Consider the following 20,864-nt stretch of genomic DNA (forward strand, 5'->3'; position numbering starts at 1 on the left):
GATGGAGATGCAGCTCATCTGGGGCAGGGGGGAGGGGAGGGGAGTGTGGGGAGGCAGCTCCCACTGCTGCATGCACCCCAGGAAGTGTGGCAGATCTGTGCCAGGTGGGGCAGATCTGTGAACTGGGCAAGGGCAGACTGCTGCTGGGGCTGGGGGCAGCACTGGGCTCTTCCTGGCAGGGGGGACAATATGGACTGATATATCAGTGCACCTCTAAAGAACAGCACTCTCTTTCCCTCCTTCCTAGTTTGTAGAAGGAATAGCTTGATTAATTTATATTGGGGGGTTGTTTAGTTTTGCATGTGTGGATGTGGGGACATTGTATGTGCATGAGAGAGTATTGAGATAGAGAATGTACTAAATAAACAGCTGAAATGAAAAGATGAGGTGGCTCAGGATAGGCCCAGCTCCTGTGAAATAGATCTCCTTCTTTCATGAGCTTTCTCCTTTGACAGTCACATTGTTTTAACTGAACATAGGTGCCCTCAGCAGTCACAGATCCAGAGGGAGAAGCAGGCTCTTGGGCAGACAAGGACAAACCATGATGGGCTCAGCAGATCAGAACAAAGACCCTGTGGAGCCTTCAGCACAAAGCATCCCAATTCATATCATATTATTGCGTCTTCTGTAGATGTACCCAGCAACTATTACTAATATTATCCACTATGTATATATCACTTCACCATGTAGTCTCCCCTAGTTATATTTTACATATACATATGAAGTTTTCTGTACAGTTTTTGTCTTCAGAAATATATTAGAGTGCTTTCTTTTCCCTGGGATGTCCAGTAGGGTACATTTCATAACTGTAACGTAATAGAGAAATTTGATTCTTAAAGTCCAGTTGAGAATGGATACTGTAAGTTGCTTTAATCATGTACTATCAATTAAAAAGTGCTTCCAATTCAGCCCTCAGTACCTTAGGCTGCCAAGTGCGAAGCACTGTTAATTTAGATCACGCTCCTTAGGCAAAGGAACTCTTTAGGTGTTACAGTACCTAAGGGAGGCATTCACAAAAGTGGCTTGGATGTGGTCCAGCCTTTGTATTGTACAAGTAGATGTGAGGGCTGAATTGGAAGTATCCATAGCAAACTAGTAAGAAGCATTAGGCACAGAAGTAAGGCATAGAACTAGTAAGAAGCGTTAGGCACCTAACCTCAGTCTTGACTCAGGCCCATACAATGGACTCCTCTGCCACCTCAAGCATTCAGAGTGCCTATGGGGGCGGTACACTGATAGCAGCACCAAGCTCTGTGCAAAGTGCAGCAATTAGAGAGAACCAGGTGCTAAGGTTTCTGATCTGGATTGCTTCTGAGTACATATAGACACCTAAATTTAGCTTTCTAGCAAACTTTTCAGACAAGAATGGAGGCAGCTGATGATTTCAGCATCTTAAGGGCTTGTCTACTTCATGCCACCAGGCCTAGAATATCAATTTCATCCTTCTATTACACATGTAGATGGCCTCTACATACTGGAAATTTTCCCTGTGTTGGAAGAGCATGATCTAGTCTTTTATTAATGACTATTTTATCAAGGATGGTAAGTAGTGCTTCACACAGTCTAACATTTTTTACACAAATTAGACTGGGCACAGAGTTAGTAGGCAATGAAGACACTTCTGTTGACTTTAGGAGTTCAGGTTATGGTCCCAAATCAGTTAAAGACTCCTAAAACACAGTTCAGGATGTTCCTTTTTCAGTACATGCATATCTGCACCCCTCTCTTCAGAAGTGGCCTACAATAACTGCTTTTCAAATATTAGTAGATCGTGTGAAGGTTTGTACAAAACAAGACCCAAGGAACTTTAACACCAAGTTTCAAGAGCATCTTGGAAAAAAAAAAAAAAAATCTCAAAAGGAATTTAAAAACTCTCTCAAAACCCAGCAAAAGCCTGTAGTAATACCCTACCACCAGAGGTGGGCAAAATGCGGCCCAGGGGCCAGATGTGGCCTGCCAGACCATTCTATCCAGCCCGTGGGGCCCCTAAAAAATTTAGAAAATTAATATTAATTTGCCCCTGGCTACCTGTCGTGTGGCCCTCGATGCCTTGCTAAACTCAGTAAGTGGCCCTCTGACCGAAATAACTGCCCACCCCTGCACTACACTCTACTCCAGGAAAGTTAAATGCTTCACTTTGTTTAACACATTCAGAATTCTTTTTGTACATCTCCATATTCCTGGGAGAGGCTACTCAATATCTAAACTGCAAGAGAGCACCTGAATTTAAGAAACTATATTGGCTTTCCTCTGCATGTCTCTCTCTCACTCAGAATGCAGTTTTTCAAAATAAGATTAGAGGCAATATGAAGTAGAAAACAAGAATTCATCAGTATGTAATTAGAAATGGAAACCATGGTCCTTAGTAAAAACAGCTGGGGAATGGGCATCTGAGAGAAAAACTGAAATTATTTGACACCAAAGTGAGTAAATTCCTTGGGGCACTACATGCTTTTTCAAAAGCCACTGAAATCAATACTGAAAATAAAATTCTACTGATATCAGAAGTACTAGAGCAGAATTTATGGCCAGATCCAAAAAAGGGGGTTGGGGTTAGTGGTGCCGAACATCCCAACCCAGTTTCAGACGGTGGAATTCCAGAAGTGTAGCTGGGTAGTTTTGTGGCCTGATCAGTGGTAGTGCATGGGGCAGCAGGCTTGGCTTGCACCTGTTGCCACAGTTGCTATTTTTGCTCTTCTTCCCCACCTCTTTCCCCTCCCTCGTTATGCTACTATGGAATTCACAAACATCAACTGTGGTGTTTACATGGGGAGACTGATGCCTAGGGCTAGAATTTACAATATTAAGCATGCTGGGATTGGGGAGGGGAAGAAGGGAGAATGACATCTAAGAGTGCAGACAGAAGAGCAGCTGTAACTCATAACATTTTGCAGGAAGCATTCTGAGTTAATGATCCCTTGGACTAAACAGAAGTTCACTGCTGGGTCCAAACAGGAGGAAGGGTTAGGAGTCCAGCTGCTGGCTGTCATCCTGCAACCTGTCTTCACTAGTGACTGTCCCTCCTACCTCCCAAACCCAGCACTGCTTTCAGAATGGGGGGGGGGGGGTGGGGAAAGAGTGGAGGAAGTTTGTTCTAGGAGTTCCTCAACTGGTGCTGGAGGGTGGGGCAGGTGGACTGAAGTGCACACCCCTCCCCCAACTGCACTCTCAAGTGCCAGCTGAAAAAACCCCAGACTGAATTCCCTCTGTTTCCTTTCCCCACTCCCATTCTGAAAACAGCTGGGAGGCAGCACAGACACAAGTTACTGAAGACATTACGTTTTGAAATATCTTCATCTAAACCCTCATGCAATTAGGGTTCATATTTTTGTGGGATCAAGCCTTTTCAAAGTGCTTTGCAACCATGCTCTTCTCTTTGATCATGGCTGAAGAGAACTTCCAGGGACCAGATCATGTGAAAATTGTTACCTGTCTGCCTCTTAAGTTAAAGTTAACTTGGAGCCGGCAAACAGGGAAAGCAGTTTGCAGGCAGTCTGCTGGGAGCAATAGGAAGAAGGGGAAGGGGAAGGGGAAGAGAAGCCAGGCACCAGATCCTGCCCAGGGAAGGTAAGTGATCCAAGGCTGCCTGTGCCTTTAGCTGGCTGAGCCATGTGTGTGGGTTTGGGGTGTGATCTCTGAGAAGCTGGGAGAGTTGCTAGCTGAGTGACTGCTGATTGCTGAGTGATTGCTGCCTGTGCCTGGCAGAAGCCCGAACAAGGGGACCGAGCCAGTGCAGGCCCAGCAGGGTATAAAAGGAGACTCCCTAAGCAACCAGGGAGTCAGTGAACAGGGGCAGCAAACAGGGAAAGCAGTTTGCAGACACTTTGCTGGTCATTTTGCTCCCCCCCTTCCCCCTCTGAGGGAAAAGCCTTACAGTTTGGTGTGAGAAAGCAGGGAAAAAGGAACCTTTTGGGGCCAAAAGAAGTAAACAGACCAGCTTCCAAGTGAGTTCACTAGGGAAGGCATGCTTTGAAGAAGGGCAGTAAGAGACCAAGAGAAATAGCTGAAGGATGTCACAATGCCAGAGTCAATGCTACTGCCTCTGTTTGTATCCATGAGGTTTCTGTGTAGACAGGACTGCTCACCAAGGAGGCTTCCACCCAGGTCCAGGCTTGGTGCTGTGGGGACTATGGCTTGCAGGTTCTTTCCAGTGATAGCCAGGTGAGGAAGTGCCTGCGGTGTGAGCGGTGCCTCCTGGTGGTGTGTCTCAGGGAACAGGCAAGAGAGGAGGAGGTGGTGAGGCCATTCAGTGCTGAAGGAGACCTCCAGGACTGTGGAGGAAGAACTGCCAGAGATAGTGCTAGAGAAGGGAGAGGACATGGACTCCCAGGAAGGTGGAAGCTGGAAGCTTGTGACCTCTGGCAACAAGTAGAAGTCTCCATCTCTACCTGCACCAGTTTGTCTAGAAAATAGATATGGAGCCCTGGCAACAGAGGGCAAGGAGCATGTTCCATTGGTGGACGAGGATAGGCCAAGCCTCCCCATGGTGGGAAGGACCAAGATGAGTGCCACCAAGAAGAAGGGATGGTGGTGGTAGTTGGAGACTCTCTTCTGTGGGTGGGAATGGGGATCCATCTGCCGACCTGACCTGTGGTCTTGGGAAGTCAGCTGCTTGCCCAGAGTCCGGATCCAAGATATCACGGAGGTATTACAGAGACTCATCCACCCCTCTGACTGCTACCCCATACTGCTCATCCATATGGGCACTAATGATACTGCCAGGGAGATCCCGAGCAGATCAAAAGTAACAACAAGGCTCTGGGTGCAAGTGTGAAGGGGATGGGGGCTAAGGTGGTATTCTTTTCAATCCTTCTGGTCAAGGGAAGTGGCCTGGGCAGGAGTGGGTGCATCCTACAGATCAATGCCTGGCTCTGCAGATGGTGTCACCAGCAGGGCTTTGGCTTCTTTGACCACAGGATGATGTTCCAAGAAGAAGGACTACTAGAAAGAGATGGGATCCACCTGATGAGGAGAGGGAACTGTGTTTTTGTAGACAGGCTTGCTAACCTAGTGAGAAGGGCTTTAAAACTAGGTTTGCCAGGGGATGGAGACCAATGCCGTGAGGTAAATGGGGAAGCGGGAGACCTGGAAGAAGAGCAAGCATGAGGGGGAAACAGGGGAGGTGTTCTCATTCTTCCTGAGAAAATCAGGGCAGTCAACTAGTTAGCTTAGGTGCCTCTACACAAATGTACAGAGCCTGGGAAACAAGCAGGAAGAATTGGAAGTCCTTGCACAAATCGCAGAACTATGTTGTGATTGAAATAACAGAGATTTGGCGGGAAAGCTCACATGACTGGAACACTCTGTCATGAATGGGTATAAACTGTTCAGGAAGGATAGGTAGGGGAGAAGAGGAGGAGGAGTTGCACTTTATGTAAAAGCACCATATGATTGCTCAGAGCTCGAGTATGAAACTGGAAATAGGCCTGTCAAAAATCTCTGGGTTAGGATCAGAGAAGAGAACAACAAGAGCGATGTCATGGCCGGGGTCTGCTATAGACCACCAGACCAGAAGGAAGTGGTAGATGAGGTTTTCTTCAAACAGCTAATGGAAGTTTCCAAATCACAGGCCCTGGTTCTCATGGGGGTGGGGAGGGGAGACTTCAAGCACCCTAACATCTGCTGGGAGGGCAATACAGCAGTGCACAGATCATCCGGGGAATTTTTGGAGAGTTTTGGGGACAACTTCCTTGTGCAAGTGCTGGAGCATCCAAGTAGGGGCCATGCTTTTTTTGACCTGCTGCTCACAAACAGGGACGAACTGGTGGGAAATGTACTAACAGACAGCAATTTGGGCAGCAACCACAAGATGATAGAGTTCAGGATTCTGAGGAAAGGAAGGATGGAGAGCATCAGAGTAAGGACCCTAGACTTCAGAAAAGCAGACTTTGACTTGCTAAGGGAACTCATGGGCAGGATCCCCAGGGAAGCCAGATTGAGGGGGAGAGGAGTCCAAGAGAGTTAGCTGTACTTCAAAGAAGCTTTACTGAAAGTGCAGGAACAAACCATCCCGATACACAGGAAGACTAGAAAGAATGGCAGAAGAGCAGCTTGGTTTACCAGGGAACTCTTCAGTAAATTAAATCACAAAAAGGAAGCTTAAAGGAAGTGGAAACTTCGACAAACGACTAGGGAGGAATGTTAGCATATTACTTGGGTATGCAGGGATGAAGTCAAGAAGGCCAAAATGCAATTGGAGTTGCAGCTAGCAAGGGACATGAAAGGTAACAAGAAGGGTTTCTACAAGTCGGTCAGCAACAAGAGGCAGATCAGAGAAACTGTAGGTCCCTTACAGAATGGAGGAGGCAACCTTGTGACAGAGGATGCAGAAAAAGCTTAAGTGCTTAATGCCTATTTTGCCTCAGTCTTCACAGGTAAGGTCAGCTCCCAGACTACACTTGGCAGCACAGTTTGGGGAGGAGGTGAGCTGCCAACAGTGGTGAAAGAACAGGTTAGGGATTATTTAGAAAAACTGGACATATACAAGTCCATGGGACCAGATGGGTTGCACCTGCAGGTGCTGAGAGAGTTGGTTGAAATGACTGCAGAGCCACTGGCCATCATCTTTGAAAACTCGTGGCTATCAGGAGAGGTCCTAGATGATTGAAAAAGGGCAAACAGTGCCCATATTTAAGAAAGAAAGAGGAGGATCCAGGGAGCTACAGACCAGTCAGCCTCACCTCAATCCCTGGAAAAGTCATGGAACAGGTCCTCAAGGAATCCATTTCTAAGCACTTGGAGAAGAAAGCGATTAGGAACAGTCAGCATGGATTCAAAGGCAAGTCATGCTGACCAACCTGATTGCCTGCTTTGATGAGATGACTGGCTCTGTGTATGCAGGGAGACCAGTGGATGTGATATACCATGATTTTAGCAAAGCTGTTGATAGTCTTCTACAACATCCTTGCAGGCAAGATAAAGAAGTACAGGTTGGATGAGTGGCCAGTACGGTGGATAGAAAACTGGCTGGATCATAGGGTTCAGAGGGCAGTAATCAATGGCTTCATGTCTATTTGGTACCTGGTATCAAGTGGAGTGCTCCTTGATGCCATTTTTTTTTTTAATATCTTCATCAATGACCTGGAAGACGGCATAGAGGGCATCCTCAGCAAGTCTGAAGATGACACCAAGCTGGGGAGAGTAGTAGATAGACTGAAGGGTAGGGCTAGGATTCAGAGTGACCTAGACAAACTGGAGGATTGGGCCAAAAGGAATCTCATGAGGTTCAACATGGACAAGTGCGAAGTCCTGCTCTTAAGACAGTAGAATCCCATGCCCTGGTACAGGCTGGGGGCTTACTGGCTGGGCAGCAGCTCTACGGAAAAGGACCTGGGGGTTACAGTGGACAATAAGCTGAATATGACCCAACAGCGTGCCCTTGTTGCCAAGAAGGCTAACAGGATACTGAGCTGCACTGGTAGGTGTGCTTCCAGCAGGAGAAAGGAAGTGATTATTCTCCTCTATTCAACACTGGTGAGGCCACATCTGGAGTAGTGTTCAGTTTTGGGCACCCCACTACAGAAAGAATGTAGACAAACTGGAGAGAGTCCAGTGGAGAGTAACAAAAATGGTGACGGGGCTGGGGCACATAACCTTCGAGGAGATGCAGAGTGAACTGGCTTATTGAATCTGGAGAAGAGAAGACTGAGGGGATTTAATACCAGCCTTCAAATTACCTGAAGAGTAGGTGCAAAGAGGATGAAGCTAAACTGTTCTCAGTGGTGGCAGATGAGAAAAAAGGAGCAAATCTCAAGTTGCAGCACAGGAAGTTTACGTTAGATATTAGGAAGACTTTTTGTTACTAGAAGGGTAGTAAAACACTGGAACAGGTCACCCAGAGAGATGGTAGAATCTCCATCCTTGGACGTTAAGACCTGGTTAGACAGAGCCTTGGTTGGGATGATCTAGTTGGGGATGGTCTTGCTTTGAGCAGGGGGTTGGACTACCACTTCTCCCAGATTTCGGCTGTTTTTAGGTACCTATCAGCAGTACCATCAAGAAAAACATGGCATCCACTTCACATTCCCTAGCTCTCAAAACAGACAGTACAAGAATATTAGCGTGGCACAGCATATTCTTTGATAATCTCTGCTGAACTTCAGGGTTTAGTTCAAGCATCATTTGAGTGTGTCTTGGCTTACAGCATGGTCAGAATTTGCCTAGGTGCTACAGGCCACAAGCGTAGAACTCTACCAGCAACTATTCAAAAACTCCCTGTTCTTGACTTCCAGCCCTTCTGTGCCCAGTTCCTGTCTCTACTGCTGTAACAAGAGCCAAGCAAAGATAGAATGACAAGTAGTAAGCAGAGAGATTCCTCAAAATGCTCTTTTCAAGGAAGAGAAAGCTTTTACATGGACTGCTAAATTCTCTCTTACAGGAGCTCCAACTCAATCTTGTATGTTGCACAAGAGCACTTTAAATAACCAGCCAACAGCCATGGCAGACAGCCAACAGCCATGGTGTCCCAGACTTCTGTTTATATTATCTGGTTTTTCATATGAAAGTGCTTTAATATTAGATGTATGAAACTAATTTCAGGGATCAAACTTATATGGCTGAGTATGGAAGAAAAGTTAACTTCCAAGCTTGGATCATTATAGTCATTTCCATTTCTTAAGAGTTTACCCAGGCCTCTGAAATTAAACATTGTATTTAACGCTTCATGGAGTGTACTGCAGAAAATTCAAGTCTTAACATCCGATTGAAAAAGATCTCCCTCTATTCTTTTATGGGGTCACCCTCTAAAGATAATAAAGGAATCTCAGGTATCTGGAAAAAAAGGATATAGCTACAATAAAAGCCATCATTAAGGATGCTAGTCTTTCACCTTTTGCTTATATATGTGATAAGTTTCAATTATGTAATGAACAGGAGATATGCTACAATAAAACCTTCTGCTTGGCTGAATAAAACATATGGGAATTTATGGAATAATTTATCACATACAAATTTGGCAAGATGTGTATTCCGTTCTAAGGATAAATTCTCACTTTGTCCATAATACATACAAATGTTTTAATAAATTATTATATCCAATAGATGTTATCATTAAAGTAAATGGGAAAAGGATTTACAGATATTGTTTACAGTTGAGAAATGGGATACTATCCTGAAATCACTTTGTAAAACTTCAGTTGAGGCTGTCTTAAATAGGTTTTATTGGACCCCAAAAAGGTTCTTTTAAACAGGCTTGGATTACTATTGCTGGAGATATGGAAACCAGGCTGGGTCTCTTAGTCATGTTTTATTCTTTTGTTCCAAAATTACTAGTTTTTGGCTTAGCATGTGTAGCACTTTCTAAGATGCTTAAAATTAACGTGGTACTATTGCCAAATTTATACATATTGGTATTATGGATTCATTACCATTGCCTATGCCCATGAAAAAAAATGGCTAGTTATAATATTTTTCATTCCTCCAATCCACCCACCCCATCCTTCAGCCCTGGCTGGGGAATTCCCAAAAGAAGCTCCTTCTGCTCCCTTCCCATTCTGAAACAGCGAAGGGGCTAGGAGGGAGGAGGGCAGTTCCTGGAGGAAACTGGCTGCAGGCTGGCAGCCAGCAGCTGGATAAGCCAATATCTCCAGGCTCAACAGCGTACTTCTGCTGGGTCCAGGGGATCATTGCAACTAATGATGCTTCCTGTAAAGCGCCATGAGTTACAATGGGGAGTTACACTTCTGTCTCTGCCCATAGAGTGGGATCTGCCATTTTTAACATGCTTTAAGTTAACGTTAGATGGATTTGTACTAACATAAAGTGCTGTTAGAGCACTTTATTAAATGTCTGTGCCAGATCCCACTGATGGTTAACTTAGAGCATGATTGCTGCCATCCCAGGTGGCATTGCACAAGGCTGTGTTCTAGCTTTGGGCAGAGCTCCTGTGCTCTGCCAAAACAGTGGGCCGGCTCTGCCCCACAGCAGTCATTAACCCAAGCCGGTGACAGCCTCTGATCCTAGCCCTGTGTACAGCCTTGTGGGAGGGGGCAGGGGAACAATGGGGTTTTTTGTCCTTGTAGCTGCCCTGGTAGCCTGGTAGGGGTGGGGATCCTGTGGGGGAAGGAGGATGGGTCTCTCCCAGCAGCTACCCTAGCTGGGCTGGGACCCCCCCCCCTGCTTAGCTGGGGAGGGCTGCAGATTCCCCTCCCCACCCTCCCCCCACCACAGCAGCAGTGCCTGTCCAGGGCTGCTGAGTGTGGGGAGAGACCCCGGAGCCCTTCCCTACAGCAGCCCTGGCTGGGCCACTGTAGCTGTCAAGAGGCTGGGGGGAGGGAGCCCCCGCTACTTGGACCTGGCCTGCCCTGCCCCACACACCAACCAGCAAAGGGGGGGGGGGGAGGAGGGGGGACTCACAGCAGGAGGCTCTATTTCCTTCCTTTTCCTGCCAGCTGCTGCTGACAGATGCCAGCTGGCTGGGGGGGGGCAGGGCTGGGGGGGGCTACTCTGGCAGTCTCCTCCTTGGAGGCATATGAGAGTGCCCCCAGCACCAAACAGTGAACCTCTGTTCAGTTGGCTCCCACTAACTTATCACGCTTTACTCAAAGCATGATAAGTTAGTGTGCTTCTACCAGGGCCTTTTTTAACATCTGTACTTAGCCTAAGATGTGTTCCTGTAAAAGAAAATGTAATATGCATCCCCTGCTTCCAAGCTAACTGGGCAAATAGTGGAAACTTAAATAGTTGTGAAAAGCTCTGGAGATCAGTCCTTCACTGAAAGTGTGTGTGGTGTGGGGGGTGGGGGGGTGGTCAGGAAGAGAAGAAGGGGGAGGCAGCAGAGAGAGAAAGACCTCACAATAATCAACTGCAGTTTAAATCACAGTTTCCACTGAACTTACAGGAGAGGATGGTAGTCCACACTAGACCCCAAATCCTGTGACTATAAAACAGTTTAAAAGGTTGGCTTTCATCACCTAAAAATAATTTGGTTCTTTATTACCACTAATAGGATCCTGAGATCAATGGACTACAGCAGTATTTCTCAACTCGTCATGACCTACAGGTGGGTCAAAAGAATATATGGAAGGGTTGTGAGGAAACTTTAAAAACGGATTCTCCTTCAAAGGAGAAAAATGTGGGAATGCATGGCTTTTCCCTTGTAGGCTGGCAGAGCTTCGGCCTGCAAGGGGCTGCTTAGGGCCCCCCGTTCCCTACACACACACCCTCTGCCTCACACACTGAGGGGGTGGGGGACAGCGGATCAGGAGTGACAGGTATTGGGTTAAGACTGGCCACTGATGTTCACAAACGGGTCCTGGTACAAAAAAGGTTGAGAACCACTGGACTAGAAAAATAAACATATAAATTTGTCATTTTGGCTTTGCTATTTCACAATGTGAATTCAAAGTAAAGAGAAGACAGTTCTCTGCTGCAAATGAAATACTTAAATTACTGAAATGATCTTACAACCTCTAGGTACTAGTCTTGTCAAAATATAGGATTGCTGAACTGGAACTCCCTTCCCCCCACCCCAAAACTGACAGAAGCATGTGGCTACTCCACTTTGTTCTGCGGTTTATTGGTACTACAATGAGAATGCTAGTCGTCAGCTGCAGAACAGCTGCTTTTCTTAAAGAGTTATTGGAAACCTGGTCCCACTGCAGGATTGCATTACTACTGTTGATACTTCTCATTCATTGCCAACCTGACATCTCATTATGTTACTTCTCTAGTACTGGGGCCTATCCTTACAATTAAATGCAATACTAACTTGTAGGATACAAACTGCTATCCTTTGATGGGACTACAGTCAAAATATTTAAATTTTTTCTACCATGAACATTTATTGAGTTAGACATGTGAAGTACACATAATGCAATTTATAATTGCAATGTTTTGGAAGTATCCACTACAAACCAACACAAAACCTTAGTTCCCCATTCCTGCATTTCATCTTATGATAATACTGTTTGGCTTCTGCTCATGAAAAAAAAAATTAAAGTCCTTCAGCAGAACAATACACTGTCAGGACACAAGATGACACATAGGATAGAGAGATGCACAGAGCCACATCTACATCCAGTGGCAGCTAACAAAAGGAGTTCTGTTGCAGAGCTTGAATTTCCATTGACTTCAACAATCCTTCATTAATAAGAATTACCTAATCTTATGCCAAATTCAGTCTGCCCCAGTTTCTTTAAGATAAATGCTTCATGTTGTTTACTAAAATATGAGATGGAGAACTAGTATTAAAAAATCTGAACCAACCTTTCTTGCATACACCTTTCTTGCAAGAACAATTTACCTGCAATGTATACAAGGGTTGAGGATTAAAATCAAAGTACTGAACTGCACCAAAAGCTCTCAAAAACATTCACTATCTTGTAGTAAAACCCATTTGTTCAGGAAGTTTGTCATGCCCAGAGGCCATGAAAAGCTTCCCTGTGTTTACGCAGGGATAGGTTTGTGGGATGGGGCCCAAAGCAAACATATCATATACCAATCTCATAGACTTCAATGGGAATTCTGAACAAAGAGGACTTTGAGGATCCAAGCCCTACAGCTACCTGGCTTCTATCTTTATCTTGAGAGGCACATTTTAGTATACAATGATTGTTGGCAATTTTACCATGAGGCTTGGTTAACTTTTAATTTAAAGTACTTAGTAGAGCATAGGGAACACCAGGTGTGCAAAGAAATTGGAAAACCATCACGAGACAACTCACAAAACAGCTAACTCCTTTCAAGCACTGCTTTGACAGTTCAAGGCCTTCACAGTAGACACTATATTTGTGCTATTCACTTTGCCCCAGGCATAAAGAAATTCACAGTGCTACTGGCAAAGTGTCTGCCATTTAGCAACCCTCTAAAAATACGAGTATTACTTTATTTAGGTTAATAAATACATTAGAACACAGTTTCACTGAGATATGTGCATTTTAAGAATCAGATTGTTTATTGGTAGATGGAACAAAGGAGAGAGAACATGCCAAATGCTTCTGGATTTGGCAATATTGATTTAGCTGTTCTGTCTATATTGCGAAATTCTCCTTAAAAGATTGTTTATGAAAAAACATATTAAAGATCTGAGCACGTTGGTGTTTTCTAAAGAATGGAGGGGAAGACAGAGCTCCTCCTCTAAACTGTTTACAATCCAAAGTTCCTATAGCAAAACTCCTACTTTTTCACCAGTCCAAGGAAGAGCCAGCATCATACCCAACTTCATTTTGACACCTGCCTCTGGACAAAATTTATTATTGAAACAAAACTCACATGAAACAAAGCTATTCCCTTAAGTAGGGCAGACTGCACTGGCCAGAGACCGTTTTTTTTTAGTAACTCTTGAGAGTCTGGCCACCAGAAGCTGTTCCCAATTCTGATGAAACATTCTTCTATATCAAGGGTGAGCAATTATTTCAGGTGGAGGGGCGCTTACCCAGTTTTGGCAGGCTAGCCCCGCCCCTTGACAGGTGCCCCGGCCCCTGGTCACCATCTAGGGACCAATGTCCCTATGTCTTGGGACCAATGTCCCAGGGCCAGCACTGGTGGGGCCCGAAGTGGGGCCCAAAGCAGGGCACAGGCTGGCAGGGGTCTGTGGAGCCGGGCTGGGCTGCACCAGCAGGGAGAGGGGGGAGTTGACCCAGTTCCACAGAGCCCCTACTGGCTGGGACCCCACACTCCTGCCACCCTGCTCTGGGCCCTGCCAGCACTGGCCCCGAGGCACTGGTGCGGGCCCTGTGCTCCCACTGGCTGCCTGCCCACTCACACCCAGTGCCCCCCAGCCCCGTGGTACAGGTAGGGGACAGCACACAGCCCTGACCTCCTACTCGCCAGCAGGGAAGAAGCTGGTGCTGAGCGCGGGGAAAAGCGGCCCCTTGCACACCCCATGGCTGGTACTCCCTGCTGCAGGCACTCACAGCCCATGCGGGACTGTCTGGAGCAGGCACAGGGAGTCCCATGCGGGCTGCAAATGGCTACAGCGCAGGGCGCTAGCCATGGGGCGAGCAAGGGGACGCTTTTCCCCGTGCTCAGCACCAGTTTGTAACCCAGCCCCACTGCCAGCCTGGGTTCCAAGCTGGGTCCGGGCTCAGCTGGCAGCGGCATCTGTGGCCCTCCCCCCTTGCCATGCCAGGCAGTGTTAGCTGCTGCTGCCCACCTGGAGCTCATGCACTGGGCAGCCCAGAGGCGGTGCTGGCAAACGCTGCTCAGCGTGGCAAGCGGGGGACCGCAGCTGTTGTCGCCATGCACAGCCCCGATGGGCGAGCCCAGAGCCGGCGCGGGGCCCAGGGTGACAGCAGGGCCGGGTTACAAGGTGGCGCTGTGCGTTGGGGGGGGGAGGAGGGGAAGCAGCCCCTCCCCACCCCAAGCCCAGTGTCCCGCGCTGAAGCCATTCGCAGCCAGCCTGGGGCTGCCTATGACTGCTCCGGACAGCCCTGTGTGGCTTGTGAGTGGCTGCAGTGCAGGGCACTGGCCATGGGGCGGGGGAGGGACCGCTTTCCTCTGCGCCAGGAAGGAGCCCAAGGAAAAGTTGAGCGTAGGAAAAAGCAGCCCCTCCCCTGCCCCATGGCCAGCGGCCCACGCTGCAGCCACTCGCAGCCCATGCGGGGCTGTCCAGTGCAGACATAGGCAACCCCAGGCCGGCTGCGAGCCACTTTCCCCCCCACCTGCACTCAGCTTTTTCCTGGGCCACTTTTCCTTAGGCTCCTCCCCTGCCTGGCCCCCCCCCGTTCCCCCTTACCTGAGGTTCCAGCACGGAGCAGCCACGTGCTCCCAGGCCAGAAGCCCCATCTGGGGCTTCTGCCTGCCGGGTGGGGTCAGGCAGGCCCAGCTGTTGTAGGAGCCTGCTGGGCTTCCCCTGGGTCCTACTGCCCTTGGTTCCTGCCATTTTTTACAGGAACCAAGGGCAGATGAATATTCATTTTCTAAATTTTTTAGGGGCCCTGCAGGCTGGATAGAATGGCCTTACAGACTGGATCCGGCCCGCGGGCCGCATTTTGCCCACCCCTGCTCTACATTACCTAATAAAGATTTTGTTCATCAAATTAGCTCTTCATGTCCTCCTCAGTTTCCCTTGCTATAGTTTTCATTGGGCCCATAGAAATCCAGCCTAGGACACCTTCCCTTAAAAGACAAGTTTTATAGAACACTTGAAACTATCATACTCTCCTCAATAATTTTCCTTCATCAGTGATGCATCTAGGGCCAGATACAAAGTAAAGATTTAAGGAATCCATAACCCCATGGTAAGTACCTAAAATCTCTGCACAATGCACGGGCACAATAAAATGCCTCCAAATAGAATTCATGATGGCACACTAAAGTGGTCATGGGAGGGAAAAACAAAAACAAAGAAACACTCAAGCTAATCAACAGGAAATGCCAAAGAAAGGGCTATGCCAGAAACCAAGTTGCTGGGGGAAGAAAGAAAGAGGATGCATAATCTAGTAGGTGTGCTCATAAAATGCATAACACACCCCAAAAATATTGACTTCAGCATGAAGCAGAGGGGTTACTTCTATTTAAAAAGGACCATTTAAAGAACAGCCTACTGTTTCTAATTTTAATTTAGGCGTGGAATACTGAAACAGAGAGGACAAACAGTACTCCCCGAAGTTGGAAACATCAATAACCTCCTCAGTTGGAGGGGGTACAAGTTTGAAACCCCTACTTTCTGGAAGACATTACAAACTGACAGGCTAGATTTAAAGTGGGTTTAGTGGGAAGAGGTGGGTTTAGTGGGAAGCAGTCTCTAGCCAGGAAAGCTGTCTTATTGTGTAGAGAAGAACATGGGATCCATAGTGCCAGACAGAACAAGCAAGAAGACATGTGACTAATCCAAAAGGAGGACACTTCCCAAGGTAAGGATTTTCTCATTCCCAGTTCTACCTCATGCATTTTGCATCACAATCACTGCATAAAATGCAGCGTAGGGAGTACAGACCAGATCATAAGACCTCCCTGTCTCCCAATTTCTGGAAGTGAATGCTGGACAAAATTGAGAATAGTGCAAGTAATGAAGCCATCCATCATAAAGCAGTCATGGGAGCAGAATCCATAACTCAAGATGCCTTCTTCCCAGGGAAGTTCCCTAATGACTACAATACAAGCTTCTTGTGCCCTCCCTGGTCCAGTGAAGTTTTTTTTTCCCCTCCTCTGTAGAATAGTATAAACTTAATTAGTAGGGACAGAGTGTATACCCACCAGACTAGTCTATAGATCAGTGGTTAAGACACTCCCCTAGGAAGTCAGAGATGTGGATGTGAAGCTCCCTTCTTGGCTAACAAAGAAATTGAACTGCTGAGGGAATGCTCTAACCACTGAGCAGCAGATAAAGAGGTGGGAACTGACACCACCAACTTCCATGTTAAATGTAACCAGCACATCTGTATTTTACAAGAAGCCCAATCTTACTGATGGTTGACTTGTATGCAGGAACCTTCCAGACTGGGCCCCTCAGGAAACTTAGACAAAAGAATGTCTAGTTTATGGATTTCAACTGGGCTTAGGCTTGAGGTAGGTCCCAAACTCTTCAGGTTTAGGGCTACTGTGGATCTAGGAATATTTGCAACTCAACAAGACATTATGGAGACTACGTACCTTCAAGGGAAAATGAATCAGTTTTCTGAATTGCAATTCTGGACTTGGGTTTCTAAATCCTACCTGACTTTTATAAAGCTAGATTTAACCACAACCTAGGCGCCCGTATTAGTTATATGTCCCTCAGATGGAATTTAGGCAACAAAGTTGAATACAGGCAGTCCTCGACTTACAACGTTTCAAGTTACAACATTTCACACTTACAACATTTCTAAATTGACACCGTTTCAACTTTATGACATCAATTTCGACTTTACAACGCTTGATCCGATGCAACACCATGCCAGTGAACAAGTTCACTGTGTCGCTCATCCCCCTGGAGAACATCTGTTCAAACTTGCTTGGACACTTTCTTTAAGAAAGCAGACAAGACTCCAGAAAAATCTGCAGCCAAGAACCCTTCAAAAAATTCAACTGAGCCCTTCGAAATGTCCAGCAAAGTCACCTCCAAGAAGTCCTTCCAAATCCAATATGATTGCTATTTACAATATAAATACATTAATGTAGCTATATTACTCATCTACACTTGATCAAGTACAGCATTCTGGGGTATTTTTGGTGAAAACAGGGTATTGTGTGTTGGTCCAGGAACCAATCCCCCATTTATAACATTGTTTCTTATGAGAAAACTGGTTCCGAGTTACAACATTTCAACTTAAGGTGTGATTTTCAGGAACCAATTGTGTCATAAATCCGAAGACTGCCTGTATTACAATCCTGAAAATCCCTGCTCAATTGCTCCCTAGCTTTTGGGGTGCCAAAATTCCATTTTACATTTAAAACAGTCGTTGTACAAAATATATAAGCAGTCATAGGAGCAGAGATCAGAACCTAGGCCCCTTATCTTGTGGAAGTGATTTCCTCATTGGGCTAGAATGAGTCTCTCTTGCTCCCCCCCCCCCCCCCCCCCCCCCGACACAGAATTACTTTGTACAAGGTGAAACAACTTTAACAAGAGGAGCAGAAGTGCATCCAACCCCATACCAGCCTATAACTAAGCAGGTAGGCCACGCATCCAGGAAGTAAGGGACATGGGTTTTACATTCCCTCAGAAACTGTAAGGAATGAGACCTGGGTCTCCCAGCTCCTGGGTAATTGGCCGAAGCACTAGGCCTGCTTACAGATGTCAAAAAACAAACGAACAAAAACAGCACTTTACTTTCAGCTCAGCATGCCCACGCACTGAGCACAGCCCATGCCCAGAAGAGGCATTGCATTATGGTGGACCCAGCTCACCCAACATTTGTACAGATTGCTTGCAGGGCTTTTGGGCCCTTTTATCCAATAGTTGAGTGAACAGTTTCACTGAGATGCTTGTATTTTAAAAGTCAAATTGAATGACTGAATCAGCTATTAGATAAAAATGCCGAAAAGCTGAAGCATATGATCTATACAGACATTGGGGAGCGGGGTCCAACTAATGTGCTTCCTCTTCTAGTAAAGCGCAGTTTTGGGTTTTTTTCCACATCCATCAGTGGCGTAGGTGATTATACGATGGGGCACCAGCTATAGGTGAAAACAATATATCGGTTGGCTATTGGATTGGCACCAATAAAAGGAGAAATGACATTATCATCTACCAGCTTTTTCGGTCGTTACAGCTGACAATTATGGCTGCATGTCTGAAGCATCATGGTGAGCATAGTCTGGTCCCCAGGCCTTGCCATCAGCCTGAGAGTACAGATTCCAGTGAGCAGCAGGACAGAGAGGGGGTGCCAGGGAGCGGTCATAGGGTGCCACACTAAGCAACAAAGGGATTGTTACTAGCTCTTCCTGCTGCTACTGCTGCCGCTGCCAGGGCAATACTATGCATGCAGCAGAGGCCTGCCTGACCACCACAACTGCCATGGAGATGTTGGGCAGGACATTCCACTGGGAACCTTTGCAAATGTGACTTCTTCCTGGCACCCGCGGGAGCTTGGCTACATGGGGCCCACAGGCTCTGAGGCAGCAGCATGCTCTGGGGCTACAAACACAGCCAGTGTCACTGTCTGCACAAGGGTCCACCCTGCCATCCAGGATGGTGGCATGGGCTGCACAGGGAGCAGGGCTGTGGATAGGAGTCATGGGCAAGGGGGGGGAGGGGGGGACTAATATAATTAGTTACCAAAACAAATGGGTAGTTGAGGATACTGATTTATTTACTCCATAATCCTAGAAGTTTCACCTCCCTGCCCCACTTGAAAAGGTAAGTAGTTTGTTTCGACTTGAGTACTGTTTTAAGAACAAACTAGAGTTGCGTTTTTTAATCAAGGCATGGTTTTATGCAGCTTATAATGTTATATGGATTAACAAATAAAATGAACACACTCATACCAAAGTCCACATATACACGTGCCCCTGTTTTTTTCCTACTAGTGCCAGAAGAAGCTTATAATTTTGTATCCTAATATAATGATGCACACTTTAGGCATACCCATGATGTGGTATTCAGGTTAGACTGCTTCCAGTACCTGTGCAATTTCCATGCTGAAACCACACTGTACACATATCCTATCGTTATTTTGCACTGTTAGCTTCTGGAGACCCTGGAAACCATTATACTACACAGGAAAAGAGAGCCTGGTTCCCAAGTGCTTACAACCTAAATAAACAAACCCTTCCTCTCCCCTCCCAAAAATTAATAGGAAAATTTACAATTCTTTTCTTGAGCTTCAGAAAAAGAAATACCCAATCTGCTGGATCAGGTTCAACTTGGAGACCTTTTCCTACAAGAAAATCTACCTTCTGCAAAATTAAAACTATCGCATTACATTCTCCTCTGTAACAAAGTCTATTCTCTTCATTACAGACACACAAAGTTTGACACTGCATCTCCAACTGCCACACTTGCTAAAGTACTTCCCTAAAGCACACTTTCTAAACCACTTCAAGATGTGACACCATACAGCGGTGTGCCAGGCCCCAACAGCAACAGGTCCACCCGTATGAAAGCCCTTTATATTTTGCTTGCATCGCTGGAAACCTTCTCACTTGGAAATATGCCACCTAACTCCCATTACTCAATGGCAAGAAGCCAGAAGTCTGGAAGCGAGATTTATCAATGATACTTTTTATGACACTTCCACGTGGTTCCAAGATTCAACATTGGGCAAGAACAGTTATTTGCCTATAAAGCGGCCAGCAACTCAGACGGACACGACGCTTTAAAATAAGAGCCGATAGCCTAGGGAAAACTTGTAAAACACTTAGTTGGAGGCAGGGAGGGAAAGAGATGCTTGCTTTCACTTTGATTTTTCCCTTGTTTCAAGAAGGGGGGAAAAATCATGGAACAAGGCAATCGATTTAAGAATCCATCTACTCTTGCTACTTATTTCTTGGTCTTTAGGGTGGAGAGAGAGAAGCAAAGCAGGCAGGTGAGGGTTATTGAAGCCAGGGGAGAAGGACCTGGCCCATCAATGGGTTCTTGTGCAGACACCGCTGCTCTCCGGAGCCCCGCGCCGAGCGCAGCCCGTGGAGCGGCCGCCCCGCAGCTCCAGGCGCGGAACGCTGCGCGCCGCCCACTGTGCGGTCTCGGGGCCCCGAACGGCCCCGGCCCCGGCCCCGGCCCCACCGCGCCGCCCATCCCAGGCGCGAGGCGGCGGCGGCGGGCGCGGGCCGCCCTGGGGCTAATCTTCCCGCGGGAGCGGGCTCCCCACGCCGCCGCCTACCTGCCGCCGGGCTGGGCGAGGGGCGCCTGCTGCTTCGCGACTCCGCTCCGACTGCAAGAGCGCTCACTCGCCGCCTCCGCCGCCTGGCACCCGAGGGGCAACGCCGGCCGCCGGGTCCCGCAGGCTCCGGGGCTGCCCCCGCCAAACTTTCCCGGCCACCGGGCAGCTGCTCCGCTGCGCTGCCGCCGCCCCGGGAAAGCCCGGCCCGCCGTTCGCACGCAAATAGGCACGGAGCCGGAGGGTGGCTGCGGGCGGCGCCGCCCCGAGCGCGCAGGCGCTTCCTGCGGGGCCCGGCGCGGCCGGACGGCGGAGACACTGAGGGCGTGGGGAGAGAGACGGCTCCGCAGGGCGGGACGCGGCCGCCCAGCGCTGCTCGTCCCTGCCCAGAGAGCTCACTTCAGACTCCTCGGATGTGGCAGGCTTGGATCCCTGAACCGCCCAAGCTTCAAGTCAGCGTCAGCCTTGTTACAGAGGCAGCGCTGAGGGGCCTCGCTTGAGCTGTGGCCCCTTGTCACCCGCCTGCTTCCTTCTAAGAGCAGTCCCCAGGTGTGAACAACCTGCTCTCCCTTTTTTAATAGGCTTCATGTTCCGCTAGATAAGCCAGGATTTCTGTTCCCGGCTCCCGGTAGCTCTAGCTCCTGTTTTGCAGCCCTGCAGACTGGTTTTAACTCGAGCTAAAAA

At 47.5% G+C, this 20,864-nt stretch overlaps 1 protein-coding gene across 1 annotated transcript in view; it reads right to left on the minus strand.

Moving 5' to 3' along the window:
- The window catches only part of LOC102570572 (blood vessel epicardial substance), a 98,538-nt gene extending 78,070 nt beyond the window's left edge, over nt 1–20,468 (minus strand). Inside the window, exon 1 of the mRNA XM_019499906.2 lies at nt 20,184–20,468. The gene's annotated coding sequence lies outside the window, so the exon portion shown is untranslated. The remainder of the gene's footprint in view (nt 1–20,183) is intronic.
- Between the last annotated feature and the right edge of the window lie 396 nt (nt 20,469–20,864).

This window comes from Alligator mississippiensis, chromosome 1 (genome assembly GCF_030867095.1).
Source record: "Alligator mississippiensis isolate rAllMis1 chromosome 1, rAllMis1, whole genome shotgun sequence".
Classification (NCBI taxonomy): Eukaryota; Metazoa; Chordata; order Crocodylia; family Alligatoridae; genus Alligator; species Alligator mississippiensis.